This window comes from Diabrotica virgifera, chromosome 2 (assembly GCF_917563875.1).
Source record: "Diabrotica virgifera virgifera chromosome 2, PGI_DIABVI_V3a".
Taxonomy (NCBI): Eukaryota; Metazoa; Arthropoda; class Insecta; order Coleoptera; family Chrysomelidae; genus Diabrotica; species Diabrotica virgifera.
In genome coordinates this window covers 187071035-187086379 of record NC_065444.1, presented here as the reverse complement: position 1 = coordinate 187086379, position 15345 = coordinate 187071035, and positions in this window count along the sequence as shown.

Genomic DNA, 15345 nt, shown 5'->3' with positions numbered 1-15345 from the left:
AAAAGACAGCGTTTCCGGGCAGTATTTGCACTGAACGTAGAAGAATTACACAAATGATTGTTTATTATTTAACATTGTTTATCATTATTTAAAATAAAATAGATTTAAAATAAAATGGATATTTTAAAACCATACTTCCCTATTTTCGTTACGTATTAAGACAATCCATATCCATTTTATTCAAAAAAACTTTTTTCTATACTATCAATTTTGTTAAATTTTGTAAAATTTAGTAATTTATATTCTTTTCATTTTTTAATTTTAATCAACCTATTGTAGATACACCACTGTTAACGTCACTTTGACGTAAAAGGTGGGATAAACGAGGTAAAAATTTAAAAAATTGGCTCCTAGATACGTAAGCCTGTAAACTATTCAATGATCGTAACTGTACCAAGGGTTATATAAGGATAATAACGCTTGAGGTCAATGGTGTATATACCGAGGGCCTTTGTCCCGAGGGATATACGTTGACCGAAAGTGTTATTATTTATAATACCTGTGGTGCCTTCAACGTTTAATGTCCGACAAAAGTATTCTTTATGTGGTAACCATAGTTTTAGTTAGGTTGTTATTTGTCAACTTCACAGTAAATAACTAGTTATTTAAATTTAATACCCTAGGGCGTTGTTTTTCAAAATAACGCTCTAGGGCATTATATTGTCCTTTTCATGATCATTTTTCAGTGCGTAACAAATGATAGGAAAAAGGGTAAGTCCGTGATAATACACATTTATGACATTTATTCTAACATGACATTTTAGTTAAATCTGACAGTTGTCACATTTTATTTTCAATTTGGAATAAAAACAAATCAAATGTGTTTCTTGCATTTATAAAATGGTATTTTCTTTGATTTGTATAGTATTATAAATTATGCAGATTATATTTGTAATATTATTATCTAATTAAAAAAAATAATTTTTTTATTATGGCGCCATCTATCGACAACTAGAATAACTAGAATAAATGTTATAAAAATGTCACCGACGAAATGTAATCACCGACGTGCCTTTTTTTCTGTCACATACAATTTAATGCGTTAGAAAGAAATCGAAAAACTGTGACGCACTGAAAGATGATCATGAGAAATACTGTATCACACTTAACTGACTTCGTAAGCATGTCATTATTTGTTAAATAATGAACCAGTCGGACATTAAATAAATAAATAAAAACATGATAAAACACAGTTGTTTTTAAACAGCTAATGCAGTAAATTATGGATACGGGGTAAACCTTCCTCCAAAGGTTTTCTTTTTCATAAAAGCATAAAACTCCTTGACATATTTACATATAAATTTAAACCGAAGCCGCTTTCAATCAGGTTTTATTAATGTAGCTCGTCCCGACAATCCCTAAACGACAATATTAATATCTCAGTATCTTCCTAAAAGACGAAATACATCTTTGGAACCTTTTGAATAATATGTCTTTAAGACAGGGAAATAAAATATATTCTAAAGGCCCATCTTGAATATCTGTTTCAATTTCAGATTTAGCAGTTTATTTTACTTTCTTCATGAGTAATTTTCAATACATTTTTTAAAATCCAAAAATAAATACCTATTCAATATTTTTTAGTAAAAATTAAAATAATATAAAAAAACTTTGTTTATTTTTTATTTTCCTTTGTTTTTTTCAAATTATTTTCCTAAATCAAAGAAATTAAATGTCCTATACGGAGGCAAAAAAAGTACATGGAATTAATTATTCAGTGCTCTATTATAGGCACCACAAAAACTTTAACTTTTAAAACACCTGGAAGACAAACTACACTAACACAGTTGGAATAGGAAGTTATACTGAAACAATTGATAACCTGTGCTTATTTAATTTTCTAATTTAGTTTAATTTATTTTATTTTCAAATGTTTAAAAATTTTAAAAGAAAATATTTTAAAATTAAAATTGTCGAAATCGATCTAGCCGTTCTCAAGTCGTTACAAAAAATATTACCTCAAGGTTACCGACCGAGAAGAAGTGTTCACTTTAAAATGTCTGTCATTAAATCATTTTTTATATTCAAGTAATTTCTAATATTTTGTTTGTTAAATTTTTTAAGATATAATAGTTTTAATATAAAAATATATTTGCAGATAAGACGGTAATCTTTGTGTTCGGTGCATCCTATTTCACGCTAAACCACCAATTTCAGTATTCCCATTCACCCCAAAGTATATTTCAAGCTCTCAGCTTTTCAAATGACGCCCAATGTGACACATTACCTTCCTGGAAACTAGAAACTGGAAACAAACAGGTCATATCGAATCCAGTCATCCAGCCTGGCACCTAATCTATCCTGGAACGTGACTAAAAGCTCCAGTGAAACCGTAGATTGGGCCAATTTTCGTGCCTGTCCCTTATTTCTTCTTAGACGAGTTGTTTCCTTTTGTGACTTTGCTTTGTCAATATTTCGGTTTGGAGTCGTCTTTGTTGATACAACGGGATCGTGTTACTAAAAGATTTGTCCATCAAATTAAAACAAGAGAGAGTTTAACCTAAAACAAGTCGTAGCGGACAGTCAATGATGGGATATTTAAGTAAGTCTCCAGTAGAGAAAAACTGTTTATACCGAATGTCTCGACGACAGGAGAATAGATTATAATGTATAAAATGGTTCTTGTTATTTTTTATTTTTAATGTAGGTAAATTACCCACAATGTCAGTTGAAAATACGTTTATTGAGATAATTTGGATAATTCGTAAAATAGAAATAGTGCAGTAATGAGGGTATTTGGCTACGAATTCCGCCTTAACCCTTAAATGCCCAACCTTGTTTAGGTTCCATGTACGCCCAAGGGTGGGTAAAAAATGTCCACCTCGAAAATAGCTAATATATTTATTGAGAGTTGTTGGAAATGGATTAAACTTAAGAATCTCATGCTTAATAAACAGCATCTTCAAAAATCTTAATATAAACAATTTACAAACCTTACAACAAAATTACAATGTACATCAAAATTAACATACCAGCAAAAGCCAATAATTCAGATTTGTCGATTTTCTCCACATTCTTCCTTTCAGCCTCCTCATTGGCGGATAATTATATAGATTATGTAATTATACGTCGATAATGATATAGATTATCTTCCTACCAACGAGAAATTATATAAAAACCTTTAGGAACAAGTTTTACCAAGGGTGTATTTTTTATGCCCACCCATATTTAACTCAAGATGCTACTTTTATTTTCAAAAATATCGGTAGAATCAAATTAACAGTCGATAAAGGGCTGTCCTTTTAACAATTAATAATTTTTAAAAAAATTTTACACACGTAATAAATATGTTACAAAGGAATACGCATTAAGTGGACATTTTTTACCCACCCTTGGGCGTTTAAGGGTTAATACTCGTACATCAATTTACTTGATGTTTTGATATATTTTTACAGTAAGTAGGAAATAGCTTAACAAACAAATTACCCTATGCCAAAATATGCATTTATATTCGGGATACTTCCCATTACAGTGGAACCCCGATAAGTCGGCCCCTGATAACCCGGAAGTCCGGCTAACCCGGACCGATTTTCATCAGATAAACATTTTGATTTTTAGTACATATTTTATATTTTGACAATGACACCCGTTCTGGGCGTCAAAATGTTAATAAAATTAATTTTTCAATTTAATTGTGGCTTAGTTCCCATCAAAATAGTTAATTATCAGATAAACATTTCAACAATAAAAATGTATGTATGTAATATAATATTTGAGAGATAATGTGTATTTGTGTAATTTGAACTATACCATAGTAACAATGACTTATGGCACAAGCCGGCAGAAACAACAGGCACCTGTGTGTAGTATTCCTTTATTTTTTATTCCAAACTGTATTAGCATTGTTTAAGAAAGACTATTTAAAAATTCTTTTTTAATCAATGGGCTTAGTTTTCACTGTTCTTAATACATAATAACAAAACATCGTTCCGATTGTGACTGTATGAATACAGTATTGTATTGTTCGCTTCCGTTTGCTTAGGTTTATGTTTGCGTGTTTTTAGTAATTTAGATGTGTAGGTACTGTGCATATTTATATATATTTATCGGCCGCGGTCCCGATTAATCCGAGTTATCGAGGTTCCACTGTACTTCTCAGACGTAGAAATTGAGTTATTCGTGATGCAAAATTTGCAATTTTTATTGAAAAATGACACGATTTTCTGTAAATAACTGAAAAATTATTGGTCGAACGAAAACAGTAATCTTCTAGTTGCAATATAAAGCGAGATATGGTAGGTGAAAGTATACACTTTTTTGTGAATGCTCGAATCGGTGCATTCAATTGTGAAGGATAATCAATTTTACGCGACTTATAAGTTTCCGACAGGTACACTTAATTAAAAAAAAATATTATTTATTTTGAAAATTACAAAGTACGTTTTAATATAGGTACATTATTGAATATTACAAGAAATGCTTTTTCTGTATGAACAGACTGACTGTATGAAATTCAACAAAACGTAATTATTGAATAAAACCTACAATTGCGAAAGTGCAAAATAATTAAATATCATAGTTCAATAAACCATAATAGGGGAGTCAATAGAGAAAGAAAATATGCATTGCTCCTGAAAAAATTCAAACAAGCTTATATTTTTCTAAAACTTTTTTTCCTAATTTATATTATACATGTTAAGGTATAACTTCTACTCACAGATTTAGCCTCTAATTGTTTATTATTATTTAAACAATAACAATTATTTTTTTGTATAAACAATTTTAAAAATAACTTTGAATTCATCATTTTATATTGATAAAATATGTTTCTATTTTGTTTTTGATTATGCTGAATCCGAATATGGCATTAAAATTTGAAAATTCAAAAATTTTGAGCTCTTAAACAGTCGATATGTCTGCGTAACTAGGAACCATACGGGAAACTTCTTTATTATCAATTTTACGAAAAAAGTTATTCTTCATAAAATGCTCTGCATAGTATAAAATATAAAACTGAATCATCAGATATCAAATGTTATCAATTTTATACGAGGTATGTCAAAAATATAAATTTCGTTAAATAATAAGGTACCTGTATATTTCAGAATATCAAAAATTGTTATTATGAAAAGTTATTTGATAAAAAAAACTATATTTTAATATGCAAGTTACATCGTTCTAATTGAAAAAAAAATCCAAATTTTTCTCAACTTACAGATAGCCAACATCATTATATTACAATTATGATCAATATTTTTTCTACGACAATATAATGCTCATTATTCGCTGTTTTTGACTAGATAATGACACCCATTACTTTACTCGTGAGCAATGATTCATTACTCACGGGCTGAAGTTACTCACGTGTCATTACTCACGGGTTGAAGTTAGATTCAAGTGGTGCATGGCAATTTTAATACACCTATTAGCAAATAAAACTACTTATACTTGTTTATTTAATAAAATAGTCATTGTAATTTATATCAACAATTAAATTCGAAAAATGTTTAAAGGATTTTTAACTGTAACAATCGGTTATAGTCTAAGAACTAGTGAACCCTCCGACTAACGGTCGTCCTGTAAGGCTAGAAATTTGAAAGGCACCAAGGCTAAAAACTATGACCTGGCAGGCATCAGCCGTGCACGTGTATCTACTAGGTGGTAAAATAAACTTTCTCCTGTAAGGTTTAAATTTAAGTATCTGTTTGAGTAAGTCATTTAGAAGAAATATGTAAAATGACACGCGATTCTGAAGAGCATAAGCTTGCCAGGCGAGGGGAAAGATTAGGAGTTTTTTCTAAAATTATTTTTTTTTGCATCGAACAAATTTTTTTTAGGTTTTTTGAATCATTCCAAACAGGAAATGTCTTGAGTGATTTTTCTCTTAAGTTAATAGTTTTTGTTATATAAGCGATTGAAAATTTTGAAAATTGCGAAATCGGCCATTTTTAACCCTAAATCGGACATTTATCTAAAAATTTTAAAGTTGCCAAGGTAGGTAGATATTCTGTAAACATTGATTGATGAAATCCTAAAGAGTTTTTTGCAATAAAATATCGGAAACCCCTTTGTTTTATAATTGCTACTCAAGCGGGCGCGACACTGTAGTATAAGTGAGGACGTTTGAGTTGGCATAAATTCATTATCTCAAGAATGGACAAATTTCAAGAAAAATCCTCAGACAAATCGATTTTTATTTTTAAATTAGGACTTTTTGGCATATATGTAATACTAGTGACGTCATCCATCTGAGCGTGATGACGTAATCGATGATTTTTTTAAATGAGAGTAGGGGTTGTGTGATAGCTCATTTGAAAGGTTATTTTATTCTCTATACACTAGTATAAACATTAACATAATTATTTATACAAGGTGTACAAAAAAAAATTTTTTTATTAAATTAACTTTGATTAATTTTGACAAATAGAAGAAAACATTTTTTTGTAGACCCTGTATAAATAATTATGTTAATGTTTATATTATTGAATAGAGAATTAAATAGCCTTTCAAATGAGCTATCACACAACCCCTAGTCTTATTTAAAAAAATCATCGATTACGTCATCATGCTCAGACGGATGACGTCACTAGTATTATATATATGCCAAAAAATCCTAATTCAAAAGGATTTCTCTTGAAATTTGCCCATTCTCGAGATAATGAATTTATGCGAAGTCAAACGTCCTCACTTATACTACAGTGTCGCGTCCGCTTGATTAGCAATTAAAAAAACAAAGGCATTTTCGATATTTTATTGCAAAAAACTCTTTGGAATTTCATCAATCAATGTTTAAAGAATATCTACGTACCTTGGCAACATTATAATTTTTAGATAAATGTCCGATTTAGGGTTAAAAATGGCCGATTTAGCAATTTTGAAAATTTTCCATCGGTTATATAACAAAAACTATTAACTTAAGAGAAAAATCACTAGGGATCTTTTCTGTTTGGAATGATTCAAAAACCCTAAAAAAAATTTGTTCCATGCAAAAAAAATAATTTTAGGAAAAACCCCTAATCTTTCCCCTCGCCTGGCAAGGTCTTATGCTCTTCAGAATCACCTGTCATTGTACACACTTCTTCTTAGTGACTTACTCAAACACATATTTAAATTTACACTTTACAGGAGAAAGTTTATTTTACCCCTAAATTATGCACTTTTCGATTCACCTGATAGATACACGTGCACGGCTGATGCCTGCCAGGTCATGGTTTTTAGCCTTGGTGTGCTATGAGTTATCACTAGAGACAAATTTCTAGCCTTAGAGGACGACAGTTAGTCGGAGGGTTCACTAGCTCTTAGACTATTAGTATATTTTTTACGTTTAAATTTCAACCTTGGCCATTTTAAGATTGACGTTATTCAAAGGTAATTATAAACAATCGCTATTCATTCCGTAAAAGGGCTTACGGATATGAAATGTATATCAATGAATTCTGTTTTACTTACTGTTGATTGTACAATAAATTTTTATTAAGAGCACACGTTCCTTTTCGTGTAATTGCCTTAAAATATGTCTTATTTTTAAAAGCCACCTCCATTTCATGACACTAAGGAAGCTCTCAGACCAAATGCAACACATACAATAAAATTCATACGTAAAATGTTGCACAGTTCATAATAGCGTACCTACATCTGTTTATACTCAACAGAGATAACGTCCCATACACACATTTTATCATTATGTAGGATACAGGAGCGTGCTAATTTTGGAACTTCCGAATATCAATCAGTATTTGAAAAATGTCTTCAAGCGAAAAAGATGTTATTGTAGCTTGGCAATTTTTAAGAAGATGTCAGAGAAAAGAAAGAAAAATGCGTCGATGACGCACCCACTGAATGCATTTAACATTATTCATAGTCCAGCAATTGTTTTACATGAACAGACATGAACATTTTTGCTAGGAGTGTTTTTTTTTAAAATTACTTACTTTTTGAGTTATTTGCAAGAAACCGTATAAAAATGTGTTTTTTTTTAATGAATAGATATATTTACTCTCAAAAACTCGAAAAGTTTTAACTTAGTGAAAAAATGCTATAGAACAAAAATTGCTTAAAATTACGTAGTTTATCCATTTCCGGCCTTATTTTGAACGTATAATTTTCACCCTCGGGAAGGGATAAAACTCGCCCCACATGCTACCTACTTACATATGTCTATGCCAGATTTTCATGTTATTTTAAAGGGTTCTTTACAAATTTATAGGTTTTGCAATATTTTACCGTCAGCATTAACTTTAAAAATATCACAAATTTTTATTTATATAAAAATTGTTTTTTTTTCATATTATTAAAGAAAGAAATATGAACATAAACATGGAGAAAACAAAGATAATGGTCATGGGAAATGAGGATAAACAAGTAAATATAGAGATAAATAACCAGAAATTAGAACAACTAACAACATATAAATACCTGGGTGTGAAAATATAAAATGGAGGAAGATCAGAAGAAGATGAAAGTCAGCGAAAGGATAACCATGCCGTTCAGAATCTACTACAGCTTAAACAGAGCATTCATTGGAAAAAAGGAGTAAGCAGTAGGATGAGGCAAGGATGAGGCAAGATGAGGACAATGATAGAGGTATATAAAACGATCTTCAGGCCAATCCTTACCTATGGTAATGACAGCTGGGTGCTAACACAATCATCGAAAAGTAGAATAAACTCAATGGACATGAGGTACCCAAGAAAAGTAAAAGGAATTACAAGACGCGATAGAATAAGAAACAGCATTGTAAGAGAAGAACACAACTGGGACTGAAGCGAAGCGAAGGGCTAAGAATAAACAAGAGTGGAGACGATTTGTATATGATATAGATACATGAAATGTATTTTTTAAACACCTTGCACCGTTAAGTAGAAAGATTTAGATTATGTTATTATGAACATATAAAATTATTTACGACTTGGACTAAAGAAAAATGGGATCTGTGTAACAATTTAATAAATTTAAATTATACTAGAAAACAACATGTTTTTTTTTCTCTGATTCTGGCCTTGATTTAGAACCAGAACCTTTAGCCACGTAATTTGATAACTTATCACTAACTCAGATGTAATGTGTAGTGTGTGTGTTGAGTAAGTGTCTTGTTACTTTGTAAAGTCGACGCCATTGTCTTTGCAAAGAGACTCTAATTGTATCCGAACGTCTGCGGTCGAACATAGTTAGAATCTCTAAAAAAATGATTTGTCAAAAAACTGTAAATAGGTATTAATCTGTAAACATTAGATAGATAAGTCAACAAGCACGTTTATCCTTTTAAGACTTTTTTACGTTTATTTTATAAGTAAACAAATCATTGTAAAAAATTGAATTAAATAAACGTATTATTATCTCAAAACTTAAATAAATTTATCCTATTATCCCTAATTATATTCTACGCCCTAATTCCAAACACACACATTTGCACATCTGGGCACTCTTTACTGCCCTTTTCTTGAGAATCCGATCGCCGTTGCATCGGAATTCTAGGAATTTTAGTTTAAGTGCGTTCAAGGGATGCCTGTTAACCGTTGAAACATATTAGACCAGACTGTGTCATCGTCCCCTTGAGGTAAATTATTCCGATTCGTTTTTTTGTCCAAACCTACTCAAAAACAGGTCCTTATAACAAATCCACAGGGTGGCGGGAAGTGGCGCGGTCGGAAAATTGTTTAAATAATTTTTTAAAACAAATTCAAAAAATCAATTTTTTCACTTCGTAGGTATAATTTTTTTAGACTCTTTGGGTCATTATAAGCAAAAAAGGTCGGTTGTATTTTTCTCTAAAATTGATTGTTGTCGAGTTATACGCGATTTAAAAGTTAAAAAACGAGAGAAAATGGCCATTTTTAAGGCTTAATAACTCGGTTAATAGTACATTGTGTACCTAGTAGGAAAAGCTTAACATTCCCGGACGATGTAAAGATTGCTGTCGAGGCGCAAGCCGAGACAAGGGAATACAGAGTCCTGGAATGTTGCTTTTCCTGCAAGGTATACATACTATTTTTTCGAAAATCTAACATTTAAATTATATTAAAATAAATATGTTAAAATTTTCAAATAGACATATTCTGACTCAAATATTCGTGATGCCACCAAGTACATGTTTTGTAACTATAGAAACAAAAATATTGAATTGTCAAATTTGACGTATTATTCGTAATATTCGTGATGCCACCAAGTACATGTTTTGTAACTATAGAAACAAAAATATTGAATTGTCAAATTTGACGTATTTGCTTATTTTTGACAGTACTTATAATAAATTTGTTCTGAATCTGCTCTAAGGAAAAAATATTTTTCTATGGATGTTATACAATGTGCAACTTCTCTCACTACTTACATACATTCAAAATGAACAATTTCTCATGAAGTAAGAAAAGTCGGCCATTGCAGTGGGAAATATTTTTTCTCACGGGTTCTCGTACGGTTTTCCATATCGTCGTCTTAATACTATAACTTGATAACACGAAATTAGTAGTTTTGAGATAAACGAGTTTAAAGATTTTAAAGATATTTGTGCTGCTACCATGATGTTGGTAAATACGGAATTCCCTCTGCGGATCTCAAATACTGTTCCTTAACTTTTTGGCAACTGATCTATTTAGGAATACGGTGCAAATTTGTTTTCCAATATGGAAAAAACCATGAAAAATTAAAGTTATCAACTTTTAGCACTACCATAATGTTAACATTTGGTAATGTCGCATGTTGTGTCAAGTTGCATATAAGTGAACTTTTTAACACAACTCATATTTTATACATTATTTTGTTGAAAATTAGCCCCCTGCCATGGGGGTTACCAGATCTGCTAACAATTCTTGCATTAAAATGAACCGAATAAACAGATAGCAATTATGTGGTAAGCTCAATGGTTTCAGAAAAAACATGTGCTACAACTAGATAACTCGAGTTATCTAGTTATAGCATTCAGTGTATGTCGTATTCACGATTATTTCGATTAAATAATAGCTTGATAACTTATCTTTGTCAACTTTTAGCACTGAATGTTAGGGGCATTTGAGTTTTATCAACTTTCGTCAATCATAAATAAATACTTAACCCGTTTGGAGCGAGCTATCAAGTTTTTACACAATATGGAGGCAAATAAAATACATCTTGTGAACTAGTTATCTCAAAAACATCAATTTTGGAGTTATTAAGTTATAGTACTAAGGCGACGATATATGATCGCCGTTTCCATGGTAACATGCACAATACAAGCACAATTTAATATTGTCAAATAAAATGTGTTGGAGCAAAACTTACCAGGAATTACCTTTCAAAACTGTTCGAAAATAACTGTTAATTAGAATTTTAAATAAATAAGGTAAGTATATAAATTTTAAGAATATTAAGTAACTACATGTATATGTATTTTATTTCAATTTATGTATATAATATACGTAAAAGCACCTAAATTATTCAATTGTGAAGTTTAAACTCATGACGTCATGACACAACCGCATCCATAGAAAAAGTACAGTATACAACACATGAGAAAATGACATATTTCTCCCTGTTGTACAATATACTATTCCTTATGTATAGTAAGGAATAGCTATTTGTATAACAAGGGAGGAAAGTGCTACTTTTCCTCCCGAGAATGAAGTTTACTGCCCGACGCGTAGCGGAGGGCAATAATCATTCAAGGGAGGAAAAGGCACTTTACTCCCATGTTATACATATGGTTTTTCCACCTTTCTCAAATTACAAGTCATTTTTTCATTTTTACTTAATTTATTTATGTAACTAACGAACAAAATTTATTAAAACTAAAACTAACAAGTAGGTACAATATAACTGTCAAATATAAGTCAAATTATTAATGTAAACATTGTTAAATCAAAATAACAATTTACTGTTTTTTACCATTCTGCAAACTACTGGGTGTTTTATAAATAAACGTTAAAATGTATAGATACTTAGTAATAAAAAAAGATATTGCACAGGGCGTCAATAAGTTATATTTCATGAATGAAATACTATGACGTCACTTTTACTTTTCCTCCCTAGGGAGGAAAAGTACAACTTTGCTCCCTACAATCAGGTCCGGAAAAGTATACTTTCGGTAGAGGTGGGTGGAAAATAACATTTCCGTACAGTTATTTTTCATTTCCAGGCAATGGCTAAGTATAAGGAAATATCGAACGTTTCTTTCAAAAATATCTAAATTTCTGACCGATTTTCGGAAAAAATTATTACTATGAAAGTTAGAAAGTGAAAAAATAAAAGTTTAAAGTCCCCCTACATGATCCTGAAAAAATTTGTGTCATTAATTTATTACTAAGTTGTTATTTTTAATTATTAACAATGAGCGCTGAAAGCGTATTTAGGCGGCTGTCAATGTGAGTGCAAAAGAGATGCACCATTCCGGCAGTCCAATGGTGCATCTTACTCGCACCCACATTGATGGCCGCCTCAATACGCTGTTAGCGCTCATTGTTAATAATTAAAAATAACAGCTTTTTAATACATTAATGTCACAAATTTCTTCAGGATCATGTAAGGGGGCTTTAAACTTTGATTTAGTCACTTTCTGACTTTCATAATAATAATTTTTAACAGAGTTAAAGCCTTGAAAATAACTATTTTCGCGTTTTTCAAATTTTAAATCGCGTATAACTCGACAACAATTAATTCTAGAGAAAAATCATAAGAGATTTTTTTGCTCATAATGTCCCAAAGAATCTAAAAAAATTGGTACTAAGTGAAAAAATTGATTTTTTAAATTTGTTTAAAAAAATTGTTTAAACAATTATCCGACCGCGGCACCTCCCGGCACCGTGTATTTGTTATAAGGACCTTTATTTAAGTAAAAACGTTTGTGCAAAAAAAGACGGATCGAAATAATTTACCTAACGGGGGCGACGATACAGTCTGGACTATATGGGATGTTGCGTGTTACATATATCGATCGGATATCGCTTTTGGTATGCGAGCTTCCTAATGTCAACTGACTGTTTCATTGTTTCGTAAGCTCAAAGAGGACAATTCTAACAGTGTTGCCATAGCTATATAAGATATGTTTTCTTATAAAAAATAAAATCTTTCGATTTCGAATAATGTTAGTGTTTGATAATTATATTTTCTACTAACCCAAATAAAAAAGGTCGTAGAAAAAGTATAGTATTCTACTTGCATGTAATGACTATTACTCATTCTGATGACAAACTTCATCATCGTGAGTAATAGCCATCATTACATGCTAGTTGAATAATATACTATTATTATCAATTTTACGAAAAAAGTTATTTTTCATAAAATGCTCTAACTGGTCTAAAATTTAAGATGCAACCATCAGATCATCTGATATCAAACTTCTTCAATTTTATACGAGATCTGTAAAAAAAATATGAATTTCGTTTTACAGTTAGGTACCTTTATAGTTCACAATATTTCAATTAGAAGGATGTAATTTAATTTTGAAACAACTTTTCATTTAACCAAACAACTTTTCTCAATAACAATTTTCTATATTGTGAAATATAAAGGTACTTTACTCTTGAGCGAAATTCATATTTTTTGACATACCTCGTATACAATTAATAACATCTGACGTCTAATGGTTGCATCTTAGGTGCTATACGATTCAAAGCATTTTATAAATAATACCTTTTTTGTAAAACTGATAAAAAAAAAGTTAACAATAGGAACCAAGTTACGTAGACATACTGTAAAAAAAATTTATAATTTTTTAATGCTGATGTTTTAGATGTTTAATGCTTGATGTTTAAGAAAAAAATTTGATGACTTTGTGCAAACATTTTTTTAACTGATATTTTGCGGTTTTTATATTACCTTTTTTTATCTTTCTTAATTTTTGTCAAAAATAAGATGTTTATTTTATGTATAAAGTAAAATATTAGAGTGCATTTCAAAGACTACATCTTAGGTTTTAAAAAAACACCTATACGCCAGTCAATGGGAGCAAAAATAGGATATTACCTCCGAATTCTATCCTACTGCATGGATTTTAATGAAATTTTGGGAATAGCCTCTACTCATCTTCTAATTCAAACCCTATGCCGATGTGTGCTTTTATCTTGGGGGTGGTTCCCACCCCTTCTCGGGAGTAGAAAATTTCTTTGTTAAAATAACCACGCAAGTGGCTAGAAGACTTAATTGTAAGCAAAAACTGTTCTATAATTTTTTTTTTGAAAACTCAATATTTTTTGAGTTATTCGTGGTTGAAAATTGGCCATTTTCATTGAAACATAACACCTTTACGAATGGTTTTTTGTAATATCTTAAAAACTATGCATCTAACTAAAAAACTAAGCATATAAAATATTTTTATAGCTTATAAAAAACCAAAGAGACTAGTTCCTTCATAAATCTTCTAGTTATAATATAAAATGAGATATGGTAAATGAAAATAGTTTGTTTTTTTGGTGCATGCTCAAATCGATGTATTCAACTTGAAATTACAGACAAACGGTCGATTTTAGGTGTATAATGTTACCAACACCTTTTGTAGTGGTGCTTAAAAAGATCTGTAAAATGAAAAGTATTAAAGGTACATTGTATTCAAACTAAGCGGGATATGCTGCAAAAAATTGATGATTAATGTATTTTAAGAAAAAATGAGAAGTATATTTAACCTCTCATCCACCAGAATTTTAACGCATCATTTTACTTCTACAATTCCTTTTATTATAGTATTATGAACAGGTTCAAAAAGTTGGACGGGACTAAAACGAATAGTTTTTGAAAAAAAATCATCTTATAGAGCGCATTTTTAGATTTCCTTAAAAATCTTCTTTTTCTACATGTAACTTGAAAATGATAAGAGACACAATAATGAAACATAAAGCAAAACTTTTACTCAACAAAATCCTGCATTTTTGTGTGGTACCTTTTTTTGTATCCTTAAGAAAATTTAAATCTATAATTTGATCTTATTTTTTTTAAACCTATCCACTTTAAACCCGTCCAACTTTTTGAACATAGAAATAACACTATAATAAAAAGTATTGTAAAAGGAAAACCATGCATTTAAATTCTGATGGATGAGGGGTTAAATGTACTTCACATTTTTTTTAAATTCCATTAGTCATCCATTTTTTTTATTGGAGCATGTCTCGCTTACTTTGAATGTAGTCGACATTTAATGTAACTCATTCGAAAAGTCTTTTTAATCACTACAAAAGGTATTGGTAGCATTATACAACTAATATCGATAGTTTCTCTTTTATTTCAAGTTGAATACACCGATTTCAGCATGCACCAAAAAACAAACTTTTCTCACCTACCATATCTCTTTTTGTAATATAACTAGAAGATATATAAAGGAACTCTTGGTTTTTTTATAAGCTACAAAAATGTTTTGTATAGTTTTTTTCGTTAGATGCATAGATTTTAAGGTATTCGCAAAAAAACTGCCCGAAAAGGTGTCATTTTTCAATGAAAACGGCCAAT